This window comes from Rattus norvegicus, chromosome 3 (assembly GCF_036323735.1).
Source record: "Rattus norvegicus strain BN/NHsdMcwi chromosome 3, GRCr8, whole genome shotgun sequence".
NCBI classification, from domain to species: domain Eukaryota; kingdom Metazoa; phylum Chordata; class Mammalia; order Rodentia; family Muridae; genus Rattus; species Rattus norvegicus.
The window spans coordinates 144044599-144070046 of NC_086021.1; the positions used below are offsets into that span (position 1 = coordinate 144044599).

Below are 25448 nucleotides of genomic sequence, written 5' to 3' on the forward strand. Positions count from 1 at the left end.
ATGAACACTTTATTTAGTAAGAAGCAAAATGGTTTGTTTTTATTCTCTTCAACTGTTTAAATTAAATGGCAGATTTTTGTCAGAGAACTTGCCATGATAAAAGGAAACGTTAATTTTCATGTAATCAAATTGATCCATAATAGTGCTTCTCTTATAGAGTTCTACTTCTTAACAATATCTCTGTATAGCATAAAAACTGAAAGTGTGAAATCTGCCTGGGCAGGGTGTACTGAGGAGGCAGAGGCAAGTGGCTCTTTGTGAAATTGAGGCCAGCCAGGCTTACATACTGAGTGTGAGGCCATTCAGGGATACATAGTGAGACTCTTGTCTCCAAAAAGGTAAACCCTGTCTTTTCAAAATACACACATTTCCTTTCACATGCTTTCAACCAAAAGATAAATATGTGCTTAATGAGAGTCCTTCAGGTACTAAAGGTCTCTGGTAAACACATCTGGCAAGGGTCTGGAGGGAATGGGAGGCTGTAAATATGGATCCTCGTCGTAAAATCTGCGGGAATCCTTAAGAGAAATACATAGCACGCGTACTAAAACCACAGGTGTCAGCCACCACTTTACCCCAAGCAATTGATTTCTCTTTCACTGGATCTTGATTAGTGAGTATAAAATTATTATCGGCTGGTTTTCCTCGCTAATCTTTGACCTATTGTGTAAAACCTAGTTTTTCAGCAATGAAAAAAATAGGAAATGTTTCTTGAGAGCCAAAGCAAAGCACAGGAAGCGGCGGCTTCTATGCTACCATATACAGTGAGCAAAAGCTGCTGTGGACACTGAGGTTTGATAAAAACCCCAAATGGATACTGCTCTACTGAGGACCTGAGGCTTTATTCAGCAACAAGTATTTGTGAAACATATCTCCTTAAAGAACTCAAAATAATAAACTGAATTGAAAACTGATATGCGAAGATTTTCTCCAGGGTCAACTGTATTCATTAAAGTGATCTGTATGTTATTAGGTTGAATAGAAGACACAGTCATCAGGATGAATGCTAATAAGCCATAAAACCTCTAGACAGAAATTAGTGCTGTCCACAAAGTGTGGAATGTATGAATTAAAGTTCTCTTTATGTTTAAAATTCTTTTCAAACTGCTTATGTACATTAACCTCAATAGAGCATTTTAAGCATTTAGGCTGCTGCCAAATTTTCTGCTCAAAGAGTAATACTTGGTGTGTGTACCACTTAGCATAGATTATAAGACCAATAATTTATAACTAATATAAGTAAAAAGTATCAAACATTTTAAAACTCAGATTATAAATTATACACATTTATTACTATCGAAAAGTTGAAAACAAAACAAAAATCAAAGCAGAAAACACAATCAGAATCCGATAACAAAATTGCTAACATCACAGTCCACATCCCTGGAGGATCAACGTGCTGCTTTGTCACCTGGCAGTCACCTGGATTCTCCTGAGAATTGGAGTCCACCTATGGAGCTGACAGTTCTACTTGGTATGCTGTATCCACCGCCTCCCCTCTCCTACCCTGCCATCCATGCAAAGGTCACAGTGAGTTCGAGGTTACTCTTATTGGCATCAGTATCCTCTTCCTCATCCTGCTTTTTCCTTTCATCTGCTTCTGATCATTTCCTAACACTTAGAACCAGAAAAAAAAATCTCTGAATAATAAAATAAAATACTCCAGATACATTATGCTCCAGTTGCTTAAAGGTTTATGAAGTCCTTACTTAAGAAGCCATTATTCTTGTATAGAGATATTAATCACCAAATGTCCTTATTAATGGCCCTAGATTAGCAGAATAATCAGAAAGAGATAAAATTTATCTCCCACAAGTCTACCTTTTCTTTGCATTTTCACTGGACTCTTGTACATTCCATAATTTACTTTCTTACAACAATATTTAATGAGAATTTATCAAGAGATTAAGTAGACATTGATAGGTACTGGAGAGCAAATTGTTAGTGACTCAGACATGGCTCTTTTCGCCTCACAGAGCTAATAGCTTAGCATGGCAGATAATTCAATATTAATTGAACAATTAAGCACATAATTGGACATTTTGATGGATGAGTGTTATGAAGGCAGATGATGTTTATGCTGGCATGGTGAATGTATATTATATATAATTAACAAATAAATATTGTATATTTAAAGATGCACAAATTGTTTTGACATGCCTATATCAAAATAAGGTTGATTTGTGAATCTATTACCTTACATAGTGACTACGTTTGTTTTCTGGGATCTTGTGGATGTTGCTGGTTTGTTTATTTGGTTTGTTTGTTTCATTGTTCACTTTGTCCTGTCTGTATATTTGAGAGACTTGCATCTCACCAGGTCGGACCTTCAGCTATGAAATATAGTGGTACGAGAAAAGGCCTCTGACCTGAACCAGCATTCCAAACATGTTAATGTTTAACAAAAACGCGTTAAATGAGTTCCTATTGTAGAGTGATTCACATTGAGGTGCTCCTGCTCTCTTTTTCTGGACAAAATGGAGACTTTTTCCATAGATCACCACTGAGGAAAAAAAAAGGAACATTCTAAGGGTTTTACTGCTGAAATAGACGCACGTCTTTCCAACTCTCCTCCAGTGAAGTACATGTGAGATATTAAAACAAGAAACTGTAAAGTTAAGGTTCATAGCAGTCCTTGCAGTATGGAGGATGAAAACCAGAAGAAAACTTTGGATTCACATAGTTCAGAAGCTCAACTTCTAGCATCTACAAGTGTTGATGAGAGGAAAATGTACATTCGTTAGGTAGGATGGTCTCCCCAGAAGAGGAAAAGGAATCTGGGAGCAGAGTGAGTAACTGGGTAGAATATACAGAGAGAAATAAGAGACAGCTCAAAGTAAGACAGTAAGTGAGGGTAGGAGAAAGAAGGAGAAACCAAAGAGAAATACATAAAGAAAGATGCACGTGAAAGCAAGGTAAGACGCCTGATGAGGATGAAACTCAGAACACAGATGTATACATATACATTCTCTCAACGGTTGAGGAAGCCTGGTGTTCTAGAAATATTAATGATAAATATGCACTGTAAGTTCATAATGTTTGATATGAATACTTTCTGAGAATCTTAATACCACTTGACTTTAGAGACAAAAATGGAGAGGGAGTACAAGACAAAAGTTTGGGATGTAAAAGTCGGTGTAAAAGGATGGTTTAGGGTTCCAGAAGCATGGAAAACAGGACAAATGGGCTTTCTGTGGGTGCCCCTAGGTTCATAAGTGAACCCCCTTTCAGAATTACTCTTTAGGAGTGCTTATGTAATATATAATTCTGTATCACGAAAAAAAAAGAACCCAAGTAACAATGCCCACCTTTCATACTGGCCGGCACCAAGTGTTTGCATCAGCAAGACTCGAGTGCTTGGTCAGACATGTACATTGAGTAAAGATTCTGACCTCAGCAATGTTGAATACTAATCCTAGACTGAATACTGCTTCAGCTATAGCCAAGAAGTTGTTAAAAAATTTTCACACTGTTTTGAAGTAACTTAATTGTGACCCAGAACACAGCTGCAGAATATTTATAGGAATGGGACTGGTGTGTATATCTCAGTGGTAGCATGTGTTAAATTAGCAATATGTGAGTCCCTGGGCTCTATGTCTACTATGAAAAACAGTAGCATGAATACAGAATTGTGATACCCCTAAATATAACATCCTTCAATCTGTCATCCATTCTTAATCTGTAAGAATGCCAGGAAATATGACCAATAAAGAGAAAATACCTCCTTAATCAAAATCAATTCATAACTAGTACAGATGTACTAATCCAGGACCCTAAAACTGTGATTATAATGGTATTTCATGCCCTTGGAAAAGATTCATTTCAATGGTCTAAAAAATGTAAAAGGTAAGGTTTAATTAACACACACACACACACGCGCGCGCGCGCACGCACGCACACACACACACACTAGATTGGTTCATTATGGATATCACAGAATGAATATTTGTGACACTGGAGACATAGCAATACAGCTATTTAACATGATACAGAGAATAGCTTATAAAATAAATTAATAACATATCAATGACCTGATGACTACTTTAAAGTGATGATTCTCTGATGAGAGACTACAGAAGAAAAAATATTTAAAGAGGCTGCTGTGATGGCTTGCGGTGCAAGCATAAGAGAGCTTGGGTTTGAATTCTAAGCACCCACATAAAAAGTCAACCAGCCATGATGGCACATTTCTATAATCCTAGCAATGAGTAGGCAGAGACAGGAGGATCCCTGGTGCTTGCTGGCTAGCTAGTCATGCCAAAACACTGACCTCTACATTTGTCTGAAACACTCCCTCAAGAACAAAAGTAGAAGAAATTGATTAAGTGTTAACCTCTGGCTTCTACATACACCAGAACACACACACACACACACACACACACACACACACGTGCTCATATTAGCCTCTGGCTTCCACATACACCAGTACATGCACACACATGCGCTCATGTTAACTTCTGGCTTCCACAGACACCAGTACATGCACACACATGCGCTCATGTTAACTTCTGGCTTCCACAGACACCAGTACATGCACACACATGCGCTCATGTTAACTTCTGGCTTCCACATTCACCAGTACATGCACACACATGCGCTCATGTTAACTTCTGGCTTCCACATTCACCAGTATATGCACACACATGCGCTCGTGTTAACATCTGACTTCCACATTCACCAGTACATGCATACACATGCACTCATGTTAACCTCTGGCTTCCACGTACACCAGTACATACACACACATGCACTTGTGTTAACCTCTGGCTTCCACATATATCAGTACATACACACACATGTGTGTGCATGCGGACGCACGCACACACACACACACAAACATTCACTAACATATACTCACTTATACACCACACACACACACACACACAGACATAAAATATTTGAAGATATACATAGTTGTGAAAAATGAAAAATTCCTAAACTTCCTGAATAATGTACAGACAAAGGTTGAATATACCTACAAAATATTCTCAAAAGTGAAGTTGGATCAAAAATTTATAACTTTAATATACAAATCACAAAAACTAAATATTTATTAACCAAACTCCACAAGACAAAAGTGGAAAGAGGCAGCTCTGAGGTATGTTCGGCAATAGCTTTGCCATCTCTGCATGTGCATGGATTATCTGTTCACGAACAGTTTCAAACTCTTCTGCCCATCTTTTAGCTGAGTTCACTCTTGTATTTTATCATTGCTGAAACTAACACTGATTCTCTGTCTACTTCTTCAGCCACGGATACAGCACTGAATCTCCAGGGAGGACTCCATATTTGGTGTCCCCTTGCTCTTACAGCATCATCGGCTTTCTGAGCTTTCGATCTCTGTTTTCAAACAGGTGAACATTTAGGATCATCATATTTTCAAGATGAACGTCCTCCTTTATTGTTTTTAAATGGCCTTATTCACCTTTGTTAATATTTTATGCTATAAAATACAACACCCTATTTTTCTTTTGTTTGTGTTGGCATGTATATTCCATTGTCAACATTCAATTTACTCTTGTTTTTATAAAAAAAAAGGTCTCATTTCTAATGGATGACATATGAATATTGCTATTTTTTCCAATCTGATGTCTCTACCTTTAAATAAGGTATTTAATTTGTTTACATTTAATGTGATTATTGATGATGTTAGATTAATAAGTACAATTTGCTAGTTATTTCTTTTCATTGTTTCTATCAAGGTTGTTTTTGTTTTATGTCAAAATAGTCTTATTTTACTTTCTATTTTATAATATATATTTGGATACAGAATATTAGACTGATAAATTTTTGTGTAAGTATTTCAAAGACTACTGTTTTGTATTAACAGTGTATCTGATAAGAGGAATGATATTATTCTTACTTTTCTGTATGCATTTTTTCTTGTTATCTTCTTTATAGATTTTCCTCATTCTTACTTTTCATGATTTATCCTGGTGTGATTTTTATGCCAGTTATTATTCTTTGGATTATTAGCGCTACATAGAAAACAGGAGCTGATACAGTCCTGAGTGAATATATTGCAAGCATTAGCACTGTCATTTCAAACCAGTAGCAGTGGCAAATCCTCGGAGTAAGGTTTGAAGAGATGGCCAAAGCCTTTGTTAAGTCCCAGTGTGAATGTTGACAGTACATGTAGAAATTATGAACCACAGTGTCCCCTCCTATGACAACTACAACCTGAGACTGCAGGTCTCTATAGAGACCTCCTACTGAGATTAATTAACCCTCCCCTTGTTTAACTGCATACCATGTATCCACCTCTTTATTTAGCTCTGTATAACAAACCCACTTCCTCAATTAAGATATGAAATAAGCATGCTGACTTTCTACACTGCTGTTATTGTAGGTGCACTTATCAGATGGACCATCAGAGTGAATATGGGTCACCTGATCCCGGCTTTTCTGTACCTCTGTCTGTGTCTGTAGGTCAGTCCTTCTTTCATTCATTCACTGCCCTTTTTAGGTCAATCCCTCAAGCTATGCTGAGTGTGCCACTTGGGAATCCTCTGAGTAGGAAACGCCAGGTAGAACACATACATAAAAATGGGTTATATCTTGAGAGTCCCTCTGATAACCATCAACAAGTTTAAGTTGTCTTCCAAATCTGGTTCGAGTGAACACTTCCAGTGAGTCTTCTGAAGTCTTGAAACACTCATGGTCCCTATTACTGCAAAAGTTATATAGTTCTTTTAATCCCACCCTGTAATTTAAAAAATCATTGATTGTAAGTATTTTCAAGTTCTCTTTGGCAATGTATTTTAGCTAGGTGAAAGTCATCTCGGTATTTATTTTCTCTTGAGACAAGGAAAGGAAGGAAACTTGCATGTATTGGGGACACTATTTGGGAAACGCTATTAAATGATAGCTGTTGGGATTTCTAGTACCAGCCTTAAATTTTATATAAGCTGAGTTTTAAATACCAAACATTCAGAAACAGTTAAATTATATATGCCCAAAGCTAACTGATATTTTTATTTTATCTCAAGAACACAATGACACCAGTTTCTAATATGAGTCAGTAAATCTGCCTGTATTCCAATTTACTATTAGGAATTGGATTCAAAACTTTCTGAGTAAAAGAGAATTGTCCATAGTGCTGGAATAGTCAATAAGTGTGCAAGTCTGATGAACTGGAGCCTTCTTCCTCATAAAAGGGAAGAGTGTTATTTCACAGAAGAATTAGGTTATAAGAAAATTCTCTAGTTAGAAGCTTGTCTCACCACTGTGCCTCAGTCTGAAGTCAGGGGAGACAGAAATGTGGGAGCAAAGACCTAACCATACTTGGGTATTTCCCTACGAAAGTACAAGTTCATCACTATGAAAGTAGAAGTTTTGACAACTGACATGTCAACAGCTTTTGCCGCTGCCCCGCTTTGATGATTTGTCATCTCATACATCTAGAACATTTGTCCACCTATAATATTTTAAGGATAAAATAATTTTTAACAATTCTGGTACAAAACAATTTCTTTTTTTTTTTTTTTGGTTCTTTTTTTCGGAGCTGGGGACCGAACCCAGGGCCTTGCGCTTCCTAGGTAAGCGCTCTACCACTGAGCTAAATCCCCAGCCCCTACAAAACAATTTCTAAACATAGTCTATTGAAAAAAGTTAAAGTCAGTTTTTGTTGGAAAAATGTTGTTGCCACTACTGGACTTTCTCAGTAAACACCTCAATTAAGCACTAATAGCCCCCATAGGGATTAGGTGACTATGAGAAGAGAATAAGGCTTTACAGCAATTTAAGGATTAAAGGAGCAGGGCAGCAATGTGAAGGCTCTTAATACCAGACACTTACTTGGGCTGCAAGGCAAACCTAAGTCAAATTGAAATTATTTAGAAATTATGAGGACATCTGTGGGTCTTAGAGAAAAGACTCTAACTTGGTAAGTAAACAAAAGATTTAATAATCCTTCCATCAGTCACCCTCATTCTAAGCTATATGACTTGTTCCACCCAACAGACAAGAGAGCAGCTTTCTACCCCAGGTCTAGAGAGATACATTGTTTTTTCTTCTTACACTCTTGCACTACTGTTTTCCCCTTGAGACCATGCCTGTTTTATCATGTTGGAAAATGAGAGACAAATGGAGCAAATGAAGATTATGCTAGTGTTCCCATCTAAGGTCAGCCTAAGTTAACCAAATGCCAGCCAAGAGCAGATAGATGAGTAAGCTCAGCCAAGTCAAGACAGCAAGAGCTGGCTACAAAAATCCACAACTTAATCAAGACCCAGGAGAAATAAATGCTTCCAACAAGAAGCCACTAAAGTTTTAACATTGTCATATAAGATCATTACAGCACCAGGAAATTGATGTGTTGCCCACGTGACTAAATGCTTGAAAATAAAATGTTCAATGCTGGTGGTTTCTGGGGCTCCATACAGTTCAGCCTTATTCAATTGAAGCACATAAAATCTTCCACATAGTGTATTGAAATCTTTTCCCTGCCACTTAGAACTTTGTGTCACTGACTATACTTCTAATTCCTGCCCCACAATTGACCGATAGATAGCTTTTTTTAAATTTTTGTTGTTGTTGTTGTTGTTGTTGTTGAAATGTCTTGGGCAATCATAATTGTCACATTAGTTTTGTCAACTTGGCACAATCTAGACTCACCTGAGAAGAGAGTCTCAACAAAATATCTCCTTCAGACTTCTGTGGGCATGTCTATGAGGCATTATCTTCATTGTATTAATGACATGGGAAAAATGGCCACTGTGGGTAGCACCATCCCATGGACTTGGAATCCTAAACTAGGAAAAAGAAGAATGACAGGGATGGAGAATGCACTCAGTGTGCATGCATCCACTCTTTCTCTCTTCTTGACTATGAATATGACTAGCTGTTTCAAGTTCCCGATACCTTGACTTTTGGACTATGCTCTTAAACTATGAGCTGAAATATATCCTATCTCTCATAAGTTACCTTTGTCAGGGTGCTTTGCCATAGCAGCTGGAAATAAAACTAAGACAGAAATTGGTACTGTTGTGATAAACCCCTAACTATGTGTTTCTCATGCCACTTGAATTGTTTTGTGGCTGGAATGTGGAAGTGTTAGGTATGTTGCCATGAAATACTATGTTTGAAGCAAAGCTTAATGGGCTGTTCTAGTGAAGGCTGTAAGAAAGGTACATGTTGAAGGGGCAGCTTATAAAGCTTCAGAGGGTAACAAGTACTCTATCACTAACTGGACTAAGGACGACTAGTGTGAAACTTTGGACAAGAATCTAACCACATTCTGCCTGTGTCCTGAGAGCTTGTGTGAGATTAACTTTGAAAAAGATGTTCTGATCTGTTTGGCTAGAGAAATTTCAAGGCAGGACAGTATTCATGGTGGTGCTGAAGTGGCAGCTGTAACTGGTAAAATGATCAGTCTTGTAGTAGAGACTGTGTCAATGTGAAAGTAGAGGGTGGTCTTAAGGGGAAGACCCCACCCATTAGAGGCAACATCTTGTGATTATCTAAATTTCTTTAAATGAGGAAGCCTAAGGGAAGGGGGTTCCCTGATCCTTGAAAGCAACTGCCTTGGGATGTATTTCCTTAGCATCAGCATTCAGAAGTAGATATAGCTGTGGTCCAAGGGAACTTGGCTACATCTCCAGTTAGCAAAGCTTTGTGGTTTTGAAAGTTCTGTCCATGTGGTACTGGATTTAAAGGCAAAGATGCAACACTGATGGGTTCATGGAGAGCATCTAAGACCAGTTACTGTGTAGCAAAGTTGGAATTCCTATAGAGAGATCCTGAGTGACCACTGCAATGGAGAAGTCAGAATATTGAAGATGCCAGGGTCATGGGGCACAGGTATGGAGTGGTCTTGCACTATGCAAGAAAAAGAAGCCAATCCCACTTAAGTTATCCCTATAGTACTTGTAGGAATTTGAGCATGTCTATCATAGTTAGCAATAAGATATTTAGATTAATTTCTTGGAGAAATGATCTAAATTCTTCACTCTACTGAATAATCCTGGCATGAGATGGGCAAATTGGTTAACGTCTCTTATCTTAAAAATTTTCACCTATCAATTGAGCATCAGTACAACATGAGGGTCTTCAGTGGCATAATACAGCAACTAGTTGAAACTTTAGGGGCTTGAAAAAATCCATTCTTAACCAATTCCTGTTAGTAACAGTAAATGGAATCTCAGTGATCAAGCAGAGAAAAAGACCCTCCCTCTTTTTTTCCTAAATTCAGGACTTTGCAAATCACTGACATTGACAAGTTGTTATGGTTCCTATATTTTTGTTTTCACTTTAAATCCTACCTTAGAAAAATGTAAAGAGAAGTTGGAGACCAGCAGTGGTACTACCACATGTACAACTTCTTAAAGCATAAAGCATGGAAAACCAAATAAAGTAATGTATTATCTGTTCTGCATGAGTCAAAGGCAGTCAGTGCCACACAGAGCTGACCTTCTTAGGAAAGATTCTACTAAGGATCCTCCCCCACCCACATGCTCCTGTGAATCTGTTCACAGCAAGGGAACCAGCAGACAGATGGCACAATAAATGTTAGGTGCCAAGTGTACACTATTTCTTTCATGGAAAAGCCAAACGAAAATGGAAGGAAAATCATCTTACTCTTATTATTGCCTCTATAGCAAAGGTTACCATTGAAACTCAGGCAGATTTCACTCACAAACAACAAAAGTGGTGCTATTCTATTAAGTCACTTTCATTCATCAGATAGAAGTAGATTTTAATTGCTCTTAATCTTGAGTGGTAAAGGCATCGAGATAACCCATAAATAAATTACACACATTGATGATGATCATTCTCCTAGATAAATTCTCAGAGAGAGAGGTCTTCAGTTTAAGCAAATAGATCAAGTTCTGCTCAAACAGAACACTATTCCCAAGGCGCTTGCTGTTACACAGGTTGTCTTTCATTACTGTTATTTGTTTTAGAATGCTGCTCTTTAAAACCTCTCTCTCTCTCTCTCTCTCTCTCTCTCTCACACACACACACACACACACACACACACACATGCATACACGCACATCATCTAGGTGGGTCTCTAAAACAAAATGGTACGTTTATGATTTATTTGTATACCTGGTTTCTGAATGCTATATCTTGAACATTATCTTAAGAAGGTATATCCTGGGGTGTAGTTACCATAATAAAACATTCTTCAAATGTAGAAAACTATGCATTTGTTGGAAAAGGAGAATTTACAGTGAGGCTCTCACTTAGTCACTCCTTGCTAGGATGCCCCAGTGGGAATTCTGGCCCTGCCAAAAACAGACTTCATTATAAACCCAGTGTTGAGATTCATCAACAGGAAGATGGCCTAGAACCTTCTTGTCTAAGTCTCTTAACACCTGGTATGCCTTGATTTTTTACATGCAATTAACCTGGAAATTATGTATTTATGGCATACATTCGGTTGGGGAGTTAACTTTAGCTAAGTAAGTGCTCTAATGTGTGTGACTGCTGAAGTATACAGATTCCAAAGCCATACATCTGGTTGATTTTGAGGTAGGGAAGCATAGGGCACAGCTTAGCAATCAACAACTCTCCTTGGCTTGGGCTACGCACACATCCCTCTACTAACAATGCACTTGGCAACCTGGGACACTCCGCTTATGTTGATCTCCTTATGTACTCTACTTCTGAACAATGGAGTAAGTTAGTCTCCTAGGCAACTCCTTGGTAATGCTCCCTGGTCATTTAAACACACTTGAGAACTGTGTCAAACCAGCCTATCTGTCTTGTCTTTTAGACACATGAAAAGAAAGATTGTGACCTCTGAATGGACTTTTAAGGGTTTACAAAATTATGCTTATACATGTTTGGGTATGTATATGATTAAAATCAGATACATCGTGGGAATGGGGATACAAAATAAAAAATAAAAAGAAACATATACTATTGAAATCTGCCAATTAAAGTTGAGAAATACCCCAGAAGCAACAAAACTTCTTCCTGTTTTGGACTCCACAAAGAAAGGTATAGATGGAAATCTGGAGCCTGAACATGGAATTCTTAACTCAACTTGCCCACTGTCACTCTCGATAGCATATTTGATCTGATCTGCACTGTCCCTTTGTTTTGGAATAAAACCTCCTTGCTAATTTGTGATCTGTGTGCTCCTTTGCTTTAATTCTTTGAGTATGACAAGGGGAGCCTGGAAACACCTAGATTAGATACCAACTTCTAGTAACAATTTCATTGGAACCAACTCCAGTTACACTTGTAGATAATGCTGGGTGGTTCTTCCTAAACCAAAATGTGCTCAAGTACAAAAGAATGGAGTTTTAAGGAAGCACCTTAGAGGTTCCAGGATACCTCAGGGTTGGAGTCTGGATGCTCTGACTGGCTTATTAGGATTTCTTGTTGGTTAAGGTCCTTGGGGAGCCCCAATATTCTCCATAAATATTTTTAAATAAGTGAAAACATAAAAGAAAATTTCTTTCCCTTTTCCCTCTTCCTAAGTGGAATTCAGGCATCCTCACTTGGGACCTTCAGCTTGTTGACTTTTTTGAGTTCTGTGGAGTTCTGTATGTTGGATATTCTGTACTATTTTTGTGGCTAATATCCACTTATTAGTGAGAACATACCATGCATTCCCTTTGGTGTCTGAGTTACCTCACTCAGGGAAAGGGGATGGGGGTGGGGAAGAGGGGAACATGGAGGAAATGGTCTGAAGCAGAAAGAATGGAAACAGGCAACTTCCAGAAGAAGGAAAATACCAGAAACCTGGGAAGTGAGAGACTCTCAGGACTCAAAGGGGGTTGGGGAGATAGATTAAAGAGCCTACAGTGGGGTAGAGGGAACTTTTTGAATCTACCTCCAGCACAAAGGCATCAAGTGAGGGGTGGGGTCAGCCAACACTCTGACCCATAATTCTTCCTGTCTGAAAAAATGCAGGGATAGAAAGGGAGAAGAGCCTGAGGAAAAGAAGGTCCAGCGACAAGCCCAAAGTGGGACCCAGCTCAAGGGGAGGCCCCAAGACCTGACACGGTTACTGAAGCCATGGAGGGACCTACCATGACTGCCCTCCAAAAGACTCAACAAACAGCTGAAAAAATCAGATGCAAATATGTGCACCCAACCAATGAACAGAAGTTGCTGACCCCTCTGGCTGAATTAGGGAAAAGCTGGAGGAAGCTAAGGAGGAAGGCAAACCTGTAAGAGGACCAGCAGTCTCTATTAACATGGACCCCTAAGATCTCTTAGACACTGGATCACCAACGAGGCAGCATACACCAGCTGAGATGAGGCCTCCAACATATATATAGCGGAGGACTCCTGGGTTTAGGTTCAGTCAGAGAAGATGCACCTAATCCTCAAGAGACTGGAAGCCCCAGGAAGTTTAGAGGTCTGGTGAGGTGGGTGGGGTGGGGACATCCTTGTGAAACTGGGGAGACTGGGGTGGGGGGAGGTATGGGATGTGAAACCCTCAGGGTGTGGACCAGGAGGGGAATAAAATCTGGAGTGTAAAAATAAATAAATAAATAAATAAATAAATAAATAAATAAATAAAATTTACAAAAGTAAATTTACAATAGTTCTCAGAATAGCATTGCTATATCATTTATGACCATCAATAAATCTATAGTTCTTAGGTCCTTGGTATGCAATAGGTACTGATGAATTTAACAGTGAAAAACTGGGTAAATAAGAAAAAAACCAATTGATTATTTAATAAGAAAAGCAACGTAATAGAATATAAGAAGAGTTCTAAAAAAAAAGAAAAAAGAAAATTTCATGATGTTTGTGTCAAGCAGAAACAAGGATGGCCAAATTCTTCTTCTGCGCACCTGTGAATGTTACATTGTATGTCAAAGACTTTGTATGTTAAAATAAAAACCTGGACTCAGGAGGATTAACCTGTATTATCCAGGTATGCACATGAATTCTTTGAAAGAGACAGAGTGAGATACGTAATTAAAATTTTGAGGATGGTATCCTAGATTACTGAGTTATGACCATAAGCTAATGCTGGAAGAGGGAAGGGACAAATCTCTCAGTGAGGCTTTGAATCAAGTGGCTCCTGGTTATAACTTAATTTCATCCCACTAATACCAGCTTCAGACTTTTGGCTTTCTGGGTATGAAAAGAAACTAGTGTTTGAAATCATCAACAATGAAGTAAGTGGTCATAGAAACCACAGCAATTCAAAATGTGTAGGTGCTTTAAGGTCCCTTTAAATGGAAACAACAGCCCAAGAAAGCAACGTGTCTTCCAGAACAAGTACCCTCAGCCTTTAATAGCATATTCAACAGGCAAACTAGCTTGTGCTCCTCATGTTTTAGCAAGATTATTTCAACTGGCATCATGTGTAAAGAGCAATGTGCCAGATACATATAATAGGTGAATAGATAAGATACTAAGAAGGAACGAGTCTGGAATAAAACATTATAACTGGGGGACTCAACACAGAAATTGAGGATTGAGAAGCCAGGCCAAACACATCATGTATGGGTCTCTTAGGTAAAAGGCAATATCACAGGAGAAATCCCTCACATGTATGAAGCGTAGAATCATCACTTTCTCTGAAAGGTTATGTCTGCTCTAGGTCATCTGTAGTGTGGTGGGACTTCTGCATGTCTTATCTTGCTTTTTCTGGAATGATTGGTATCTCATAGTGCTTAGAGTAAGCTCATGCTTTGTTTTCCTGTTACAGTTGAAAGTTTGGTTTCTATGCTGTTACGTGTGAGACCTCTTGGGGAATGAGCGTTCAGTTTCCCTCCAGATGAGCTGTGTAGGAACTTTCAACAGCAGGTAAACATGGTTGAAAGAAGCATCAGTCCTTGTCTCTTCCCACGCCAGGTTTTCAGAGTATTTTTCTTTAGTCCTCAATTTCAACTGAAGGAACTTCTAAGCAAAAGTGAGAAGCCCATACATTACAAAGCCAATGATGAGACATAATTATTTACATGACACTTGGCTTATTCATTCCATGTCTTCTCTCAATTTTAGCACTTAATTGAAAGCTGTTGGTACCAAGTTATTTGTTATTAAATTGCTATCATTTTGTCAAGGGCACCAGCTGATACATTTGTCTTCGTATGCCATTTTTAACTCAGAATGATGACACATCAAAAGTGACACTTACTTTTAACATATGGAGTTCATCTGATATACCATTGTTAGAGGATGGACCACAGTGTTGGTGACTCAGCTTCTGTGGAAGACTTCCCCAAGGAGGAAACACTCTCTAACAGCTGTTCAACTCAGCAAATGCTAGATGGTCAATTTAATATTCATAGCTCTTGGCTAAAGTGTTACAAAACGAGCAATCTAATTTGTCACTGCAGTTATGCAGTGTTCTGAATACACTGTGTTGTCTTTAGCCATAGATCCACTGAGCCGTCTTGTTGGTCCAAGAAAACTCTTTTATACCTAGACTAGTACAATTTTTGTTTATGGAGAAAAAGGGTGCTCAATTAGAATACATCTTAACTTGAAAGTTTGGGTTGAATCGAATGTTAATGTGAGGTCATAGTCTGTCATTCCTTAGGTGGAGCAATCATTTGCTTCTTACTGTTCACATATTCATTAGCCACTAGATTATGGCTGCCATTTTGGTACACTCTAGGCATCTCCCTGCTGAGTGGAAGAGTTCTGAAGGTCCGAGGACCATATTTTGTATAGCACTGCCCTATACCGCAACTCCCATCTTCTTCAGAACTTTCATCTCCTTAAAGAAACTACCCAAGCCTGTCTCCGGTCTAACTCCCCAGTTCTTACTTGGCTCCTGGAAGTTTAGCGGTAATTTTTAATTTTTAATTTACAAATTCTTCCTTTATTACATAAACCAGCAGTAATACTACTACTAAGTTCAACTGACTGTGGATCTCTACATTGTTCCCTGTGATTAACAGTCATTTCCAGGCACTGCTGTTGTGCAGTTCCCCATGTGAGTGTCCTCGCTGGTACCCGCATTCCATTTCTTACTCAGCTGGTAACCTGCTCTAGGTGCCAGGCTCCAGAGGAAACAGGCTCAGCACTCTAATAAATTCTACTATACCAGAGGCAGCATGGCTCTGAAGATCTACTAAAGATCTACAGTGTCCTGGCCTATCAACACACAGCTTTACCAAATACGTTCAGTAGTTGGTTTTGTGTTATATAGATAATTGATCTTGATCACATTGTCATTTATCAGTTACCACTTAGTCTTTCTACCACAAAGAAAATTATTCTAAGTTATAGATGCAAGTGCTTGCCTCCCTGGCATCAGAAAACACATCACGAATAGGAGAAGACTAAAAAGAAGTATTTTTGAAGACACTAAGTCTATTTAACTTTTTTGAACAGAGTGCAACATGGGAATAACTAAATCAATTATAATTTTAATTTGTGATCTAAAGATATTAAAACAGGTGTTTGGAAATCAACATAATGAGAATTATGATTCCTGATAAAGAAACATCTTAATGTTTGGGTGACATTGGGCAACATACTCATAGAGGTTGTGTGTATCTGAAGAACTATAATTAGCTATTTAGGACACGTAGAAAATGCTTTGCATATTCCATTGGAGTGAGTTAGATATGGGTTCTAATGCATAAACAAAATTAATGACCTTGCTTTTGGAAAAGATTAAATTTTTGGAAAAAAAGAGCGGAATCACAATGTTTTCTAAAAACTATTCAAGGAAGAACAAAGGAGTGAAGAAGCAGCAGATACATTTTGTCTAGAACCTTCCACAGTCTGCCCAGTGAGAACACAGGCCTGCTGACATAGACCACTCCAGCATGCATTACAGTCAGCATGTGTCCCCGTGCCTATTGGCCTTTGGTCCTATGTGTCATTGCTTCTGGAAATAAAATGGATTCTTTCCTCTTTCAGTCTGCATATTGTAGTGTAGGGTTGGTCTACCTCATTATCCATGCCCAGGCCACATGCCTGTGTCCTAGCTGCAAAGAATATTGAGAAATTCAAATGTGGTTCTATTTTCAAGGTGGGTTATGGGATGGATTGGGCAGCATAGTTCTATAAAGATCCCAAAGGTGGAAGTTTTGCTGGCTATAAAAGAAAATTCCGATATTTGGAAGGCTCCAAAAGCTACAACTGTACATTGCAATGTGCTTCCAAATGATTCGCTCTCAGAAGTGGTATGAATAATTGCTAACACAGATATCCACATCATTACTAATGTATGGATGGTCTGCAAAGGTTGTCCAGGATCTTCCAAATGCCAGCTGTCTCGGGTTTGAAAGGTAGTTCTCAAATGACTCAAAACATTTGAGCACAAACACATATTTCAATGCCCATCCACACAGGGAGAAGCTTTGCAATATCCTGCTGCCTCCCTGGGTTCTCGCCCTTGCAGGGTATTTCCCAAGGCCACATCCTAATTAACAATCCCAAGGCTTCTAGAATGCAGCTGCCCTCACGAGGGCTGCTTTCTTTATTAACTTGTCACCTTCTTTCATCTCTTCTGATTAACAGCCGATAAAAGGAAATCAAAAACACCTGATGCCCATTTTTGGTGATGGAGAAATTTTATTTCTCTCTGAGGCATGAGTAAAATTTACTTTTCCTGAGCTCTCGTCTATTTGTTTGGAAAGTATAGATAGCCCAGAACACTGGCCTTCATCTGGTCAAGACCTCTTTCTGACTCTGGTAACTTGTATTAATTCAGCAAAATACTGGTACACTTACTTTGTAAACATTATCACTATGTATGAAGTATATGCATTCACTTTTAATTCCCTGGATCTTTCCAAGGCCTGGCTGTGAACTCAGAGATCCTCTGCCTACTGAGTGCTGGGATTAAAGGTGTTCACTGCCACAACTGGTTCTGAGCTTTTTTTAAATTCCTTTTTCCTAATGGGAAGCTTTTCTTGATAGGATCTTAACGTGAGGTCACCACTCTTTCATTCCAATTAACATCTGGATTTTCTCTGATATGTTATCTCCTTGAACACAGGATTTATCTCCATTCCACTTTCTGGTAACCCTTTTCTCCTTGAACTGTACACTTTGTATTTTTCCTTACTCAGCAAAAAAAAATTCAAAAATTATTGTATGTCTTCTTACAGCTTTCCCCCAGGCTTCCCCTTTGTTGAAGAATCTTGATTATATTAAGAACCTAAAAATGCCATACCAATTTTTCCAACACCTATTGTACAGAAAACATAGAGAATATATAATCGAATGAGGTCATGTTCTATCCCTACTAGCCGTAGGTGACGGTTTGTATATACTCGGCCCAGGGAGTGGCACAATTAGAAGGTATGACCCTATTGGAATACGTGAGTCACTGTAGTTGTGGGCTTTAAGACCCTCATCCTAGGTGCCTGGAAGTCAGTCTTCCACTAGCAGCCTCCAGATGAAGATGTAGAACTCTCAGCTCCTCCTGCACCATGCCTGCCTGGATGCTGCCATGGTTTCTGCCATGATGATAATGGACTAAACCTCTGAAACTGTAAGCCAGCCACAATGAAATGTTTACCTTTGTTAGAGTTGCTGTGGTCATGGTGTCTATTCACCATGATGGAAACCGCAAGACAATGGGATAAACTAAATTTAAATATTTATTTTATTTCTAACTATATCCATGTGCATGCATATATGTTTTGCATCTTGTGCTCACACACAGAGACACGAGTGCAAGTGACTGCAAAAAGCCAGAAGAAGATGTCATATTCCCTGGAGCTGGAGTTACAAGTGGCTGTGAGCCCCCTAACATGGCTTCTAGGAGTAGACACAGGTCCTCTAGAAGAGCAGCGCTTCTCTTAATCGCTAAACCATCTCTTCAGCTTCTATAAACAAATTTTAACATTTTTGATATCCAGAGAATCAATGCCAGGGGTAATAAAACTTGAGACCATCATGATAAAAAAGAACTTGTTTTATGATGACTAGTGTTTTATGTTTTCTTTCATATGTGGGATAGGGTGAAGGGCACGGCAGTACAGGGGAGACAGTCAAGCATGACAAAGTGGAGAAATAATAAAGGTGCATGAAACCACAGTGCACTGCTTTGTATAATTAATTATAAAGTATCCAAAATTTAAAAGAAAAACTAGAAGAGAAGTTATTTTCCAGCTGATAGAAAGAATTCACACTAATCATTCATTCATTGAAGAACAGTTAGGTCTATCAATCTTGTTTATCTTCTTAAAGAACCAGCTCTTAGACTTGTAGATTCCTTGTATCTTTCTTTTTGTTTCTATAGATGCAGAAAAAGTCTTTGGCAAAAATCCAACATGCCTTCATGGTAAGCATCCTAGGAAATAGGAATGGAGGAAATATCCCTCAATATAATAAAGGCTATATATGCCAATACCATAGCTGACATTAAGGAGAAAGTCCCAAAAGCAATCCTATTTAAAAGCAGGAATGAGATAGGGCCATTCACTCTCCACAGTTCTTTTCAGTGGAGTGCTTGAAGTACTGAGAAGAATGCTAACACAAGAGAAGAAATGCAAATAGAAAAGGAAGAAGTTCTCTCTATTTCTAAATGTTATAATATTATACATGAGCAATCCACAAGGAAATATCTACAAATAATAAATTTCAGCAAAGACAAAGTATATAAAACCAACTTACAAAAACCAGCCTTTCCATATACGAACAGCAAAGAAACTGAAGGCATTTTTACCATGTCCTCAAAAATTAAATAAAATATCTAGTAATATCCTCCAAGGTTGTAAAAGCTCCCTCTGCAATGAAAACTTTAAATCTCTGAAATAGACAGATTGAGAAAGACATTAAATGAGGAAAAGATCATCTCCCAGCAAATGGACTGGTAGAATTAATATTGTGAAAACAGCCATCCCATAAAAACGTTTTAAGGATTTAATGTAACCTCAATCAAAATCCATATCTTAAACTGACCTTATCAGATGTTAACACAGATATTCAAAAGGAAATGCTATCTCTTCAAGTATAATATCATGATTCCAACAGCCAAATAAAAGGCACATGCCTAGTAAAGGCAATTATTATGCAACACATCGTTCTATTTATCATACTCAGCCAGTTAAGCCCTACCAGAAGGATCTTCCTGGAATAATAGATAACTCCAAGTAATATCATACATAAGCATTCAGCTGAAGTAAAGTCACCCCAAGTGCCATTGCTTTAAGTTAATATTGTTTTTATGTCTCAAGTCTCAGAAGATAATTATACTTAGAAAATATCAAGCCCTTAAATTATTAAGTGCTTTCCCCATATTGTCAATGAATAGACATCTCAATTAATAGAAACATCATAGCCTTGTTCACATTAGTAACTAAAATAAATACTTCATGGAGTCCAGCTGAAGACATGGAAATGTAGTTTCAGACCTGCCCTTCTGGCAGCAGCTGTTTAAATGTCTTTAAAGTTTATGCCTAAAAGATTTTGCAAACAATGGTTCAGCCGATTGGGAAAGAATGTAAACTGTGCCCATACCACTCATAAGGCAAACAGGGATGCATGTTAGTCAGTGAACACAAGACTGCTGATCAGATGTAGAGCAACTCATTTTGCAGTATAGGGAAGCGTCTAGAATATTAGTTCAAAGAAAGAAATTTAACATCAAAGTTCTGCATAATTAAAAGAATAAGGTGACAAACATTTCAACAGGTAAGATAGACTCTTTAAAATAATTTTAAGGTTTATTTTATTTTTAATTATGTATATATGAGTGCATTTATGGTTATGTCCATATGTTAATGCAGGTGCCCACAGACGCCAGAAGAGGGTGTTGGATCCTCTGGAGCTACCAAGTCATTGTGAGCCACTGAACATAGATTCTGGGAGACAAAGTTGGGTCCTGTGGGAGAATAGTAGGAGTTCTTAATTACTAAACCATCTCTCCAGCCCAGGAATACTCTTTAAAAGCCTGATCTCTACCAATAAAGCTCTCAAGTCACATATAGAAACAGTAGGGATGAATTTGCAAAGACAATCAAAGTGTTAATTTTCCACATATAGTCAACATAATTGTGTAAAGTAAGCTTCAAAAAGCATTTCTTTCTCTTTTTTTAATTTAAAAAATTATTTATTTTAAGTATCTGAGTACAGTAGGACATCAGACCTCATGACAGATGGTTGTGAGCCACCATGTGGTTGCTGGGAATTAAACTCAGAACCTCTGGAAGAACAGTCATTGCTCATATACACTGAGCCATCTCAAATAGCATTTTGTAAGCTTGGTATCTTAAGTAATCAGAGGGGTTGAGCATAGAGATTCATGACTATAATCCTGGTATGAGGTGGATTGCCGTAAGTTAAGAGGAAGCCTGTGTTGTGTAGTAAGATTCTGTCTAAAATCAAAACTAAAGTCAAGGGGTTGGGAGGATGCTTCAGAGCTTCCGCCTCACAGTCAGAATGACTAAAATAAAACCTCATGTGATAGCAGATGCTGGTGAGGATGTGGGATTGCAAGCTGGTACAAGCACTCAGGAAATTAATTGGAGGTTCCTCAAAAAATTGGATATAGTACTACCTGAGGACCCAGCTATACCACTCCTGGGCATATACCCAAGTGATGCTCCAACATATAACAAGAACAAAGGCTCCTCTATGTTTATAGCAGCCTTATTTATAATAGCCAGAAGCTGGAAAGAACCCAGATGCCCTTCAACAGAGGAATGGGTACAGAAATTGTGGTACATCTACACAATGGAGTACTACTTAGCTATCAAAACAATGACTTCATGACATTCGTAGGCAAATGGATGAAACTAGAAAATATCATCCTGAGTGGGGTAACCCAATCACAAAAAAAACACACACATGGTATCCATTGTAAGTGGATATTAGCTCAAAAGCTCACATTACCCAACATACAATCCACAGGCCACATGAAGCTCAAGATGAAGGATGACCAAAGTGAGGATGCTTCAGTCTCTCTTAGACTGGCGAGACAGATCAGCTGGTAAAGGCACTTGCTTGGTAAGGCCAGCAAACCTGGCATCAATCCTCTAAATCCACATGAAGGAGAGAACCAAGTTTACAAAATTATTCTCTGCCATTCCCATGTGTATTAGTATGTATATTAGCGTGCATGCATGTGCACATGAGCAAACACACACACACACACACACACACACACACACACACACAAAAGAGAAAATCCATACTCTTCCTAAACTGAGTTCTTCCTATATAACTTGCCTTCTTGGGGAGGGGGGACTTCCAATAACTGCTTCCCCAGGAAACTACTTCTTTTAGAATCTTCTAGTTGTCAGCTGCCTGTAGAGCCCAAATTAAGACAGAAAGGAAGAAAAACCCACCTACTAGCCATGTGTTGTAATTTGTCAGGATGTGCCATTTTAGGTCTTCATACACCTAGTGACTTCTTAAGGCTGAAACACTGCAATATTCCAGGCCTGCTGCTTTGTTATATCAAAGACAGGTTGAAAATAAAGTGTGAATGTAGAAGGAAAATACAAAATTAAAATACCATCAAATCTCACATAGCACCTCCTCACCAGATATCTTACTGGAATAAATTCATCTCAGTCTTTGAGAAAGTTTTATGCTTCTTCCATATTTTAAAATTATTCTGAGTTTTTTAAAGAAAATTCAAAGATTCTGCAATTTAAGAAGAGCTGTTACCCCTCAACATGAGTTAGAAACTTCATAAACTGACCTGAATTCAAGATATGTGTGTATGTGTGTGTGTGTGTGTGTGTGTGTGTGTGTGTGCCTGTGCATGTATGGGTATGTGTACACACACACACACACACACACACACACACACACACACACACACACACACACACCAGTGGAGCAAGCTTTCCAAATTTGGGGTCTAGAGCATTTAATCTATAGTCTCACCAACCTTCCCTCTGCTCCAAGTAAATTCTTTCCTCTTTATTCCAAATACATTGATGGCAATAACAGAATAAGTTTCCCAGATAAAACATACCTGCTCATTGGTATCATATAGTAATCATTGTTACAGTGCTTCATTACCATATAATAAGCCATCATCCTTGCCCTTAATACTTTAGGCCCATGGTGACAAAAAACTATCTAACATGGACTCTGGTAGATGCTATACTAAATATGGGTGGTTGTTGCTCTTGGTAAATAAAAGGATTCTCTGCAGGATACATTTCCTCATAAAGTTACATTGTTGCCCCTGATGCTACTTCATAGCCTTTTTTAGATTGCACTCTCTTCTATTCTCTCACAAGAGCAAATATATACAAATTACTAGTAATTATCTAGTTATTCTGTTGCCCAAGTTCAGTTCTAAGGTAATAATCAGCAGAGAAAGCTTTAGCATCACAGTCAGGTTTAGGCCTTCAGTCTACTTTGTAAAAAGGAGCAAGTCTCCTATTGTTTCAGCCACAACTCTGTCCCTTGAGAATCTACACAAGAATGTTGTTCCTGACAACTCTTACTGAGCGAATAAATAAATATCTAAGTTGAAAATAAATTTGGAAATTTGAATATAGAAGTGTTCACTGAGCACTGTGCCTTAATAAGACAACAGGGCCATCCAGAGGATGGAATGAATGAATGAATGAATGAATGAATGAATGAATGAGTGAGTGATACAGGATTCTGTAGAATCTAGACCTAACTTTATTTTCCTAGATCTTTTCACTGCTAAATGTCTGGTAATGGTGGCACATCTTAGGAGAATGACTTCAGAGTACAATGAAATTGCAATAATCTGCTTGTTAGGTGATGTCTTACAGATAGGTGTTCGTTCTCACAGTTGCATTTGGAAAATAGCTTTCAACTGGCAGGGTGAACAGCTCTCACAATTGTCTTTGCAGAATGTTCAGTTAGGTGTGATCGTTGCCTCACTTCCATTAGAAAGCTGAGGTTGTTTGTTTCACCGAATTAAGCAGGGAATCTTAAGATGAGGTGATTACGTGGGAGTCATGTATTGCTTTCTCTCCTAGGTTTCAAGGTGCAGATGAGGCCAATGAACTTTGCTTTGTGTCATCCTGCTCCGTAGAACATGATACTTTCAAAAATGTAAGAACGGATGATATCCTTTGTACATGTTTCAAAAAGAGTTATCCTGCATATATGAACCGGTATTATGATAAGCAATACCATTAGAATTAGTGTATTGCTAACCACAGCTGTGGAATAGCTCTCTTTGGGAGCAGATAACATTGCCAGTTATGGGAATTTTGGTCTTGGTGAGAGAATGTTTATAAGACTCTGAGGAATTATTTAAAGTTATATATATAAAGCTCCACTTGGGATATCTCATCTCCTGAATTCATCTTCTCCTTTTAATATATACCTATGAAATATTTAGTCAAATAAAACCTTTAGGGCTCAGTACACTGATTCACATTTTACTCATCTGATACCCTGCTGGCAGGTACTCCTGACCTCCTGGGGCTTCAGGTACTGGGTGGTGTAGAGAAAATGCAGAATTATTTGTATTTAAGTTCCTCTTGAATTCTATCATCTATGCCCTCATTATTTGTGGGACATGTGTTGAAAGCATTTAAATATTTATAATTAAGTCAAACACAGTCTATGTGGTTTCATTGAGTCAATTGGGCTGCCACGCTTTTAGAGCTATGACTCGTGCTACTTGGAAAGGTGTCAAGGGGCAGAATGGAAGAAGGGGAGTGGGTAGAAGGAAAATCTTAAAATGTTCATCCAAACTTTTAGTGGTATGAAAACATGATGAAGCATCTTAAAATTTTATCATTTTTTTTCAAGTTCTTCACAAGGAGATCCAGGGTGGAGGCTTGAATGATTAGTTTGATCAATAATCTATCTGAGAACAATGAAACACCAACCGTTCCTGTTTTCATCTTAGGCAAAGCTACCCCATACTGATCTACGATGTTCTCATTAAGATAGTAACTTTTATAAAAGGCAAGATAGGTGCCCGTGGTTCTACAAACCCATCCACTGGCTTCTAACAGAAAAGCCAGACATGATGGAGCAGTTACCAGTAGAGAAGTTCAGGTGTTTGATTGCTTAGGGGAAATGCACATCCATCTGACTGTACTCTCTTTGTGAATGAAGTTCACTTTGTCAGTTTACTCCACACCGAGACTCTCATCACAAAATTACTGGGTCTGTTCTAGAAAGACAACTCAACCATTTTATCCCACAGATTATACAACTATCTCCTTCAGCAGTCCAGGCACATAAAGTATCACTGGTGACATTTCAGAATTATTCAACAATCCCCTCACTCATGATTTTGGCTACTACACCCAGAGTAATCTAAGCTAATAATGGGGAGAGCCTTTTTTTCCTTCATTCTTCTTCATTATTTATCATAGATACATTCAAAAAACAAATAACCTATTTTTCATAGAAACAATCTAAAAACAAATAATCTATATATTAAAAATCTACAACCAGTGACTATAGAGTTGGCCCAATGAATAAAGTGTTTGATGTATAAACTTATTACTGGGGCTTATGTTCTTAACATCCATGCAAAACTGTGTGGGCATGGATGCCTTCTAGAAATCCTGGCACAAGAAGACATAGACTTAGGAGCCCATGAGCAAGCTTGACTAGCCAAATCAGTAAGTTCTGGGTCCAATAAAAGA

The 25448-nt window shown here is 38.3% G+C and overlaps 1 protein-coding gene across 4 annotated transcripts in view; it reads right to left on the reverse strand.

The window, feature by feature from the left end:
• Positions 1 to 25448, reverse strand: part of Pak5 (p21 (RAC1) activated kinase 5) — a 308271-nt gene that overhangs the window by 196195 nt on the left and 86628 nt on the right. Inside the window, exon 1 of one of the 4 annotated variants that reach the window (XM_017591757.3) lies at positions 8617 to 13275. The exons of the other annotated variants lie outside the window; for them this stretch is intronic. The gene's annotated coding sequence lies outside the window, so the exon portion shown is untranslated. Of the gene's footprint in view, positions 1 to 8616; positions 13276 to 25448 lie in introns of those variants that run through there. 4 annotated transcript variants of the gene reach the window in all.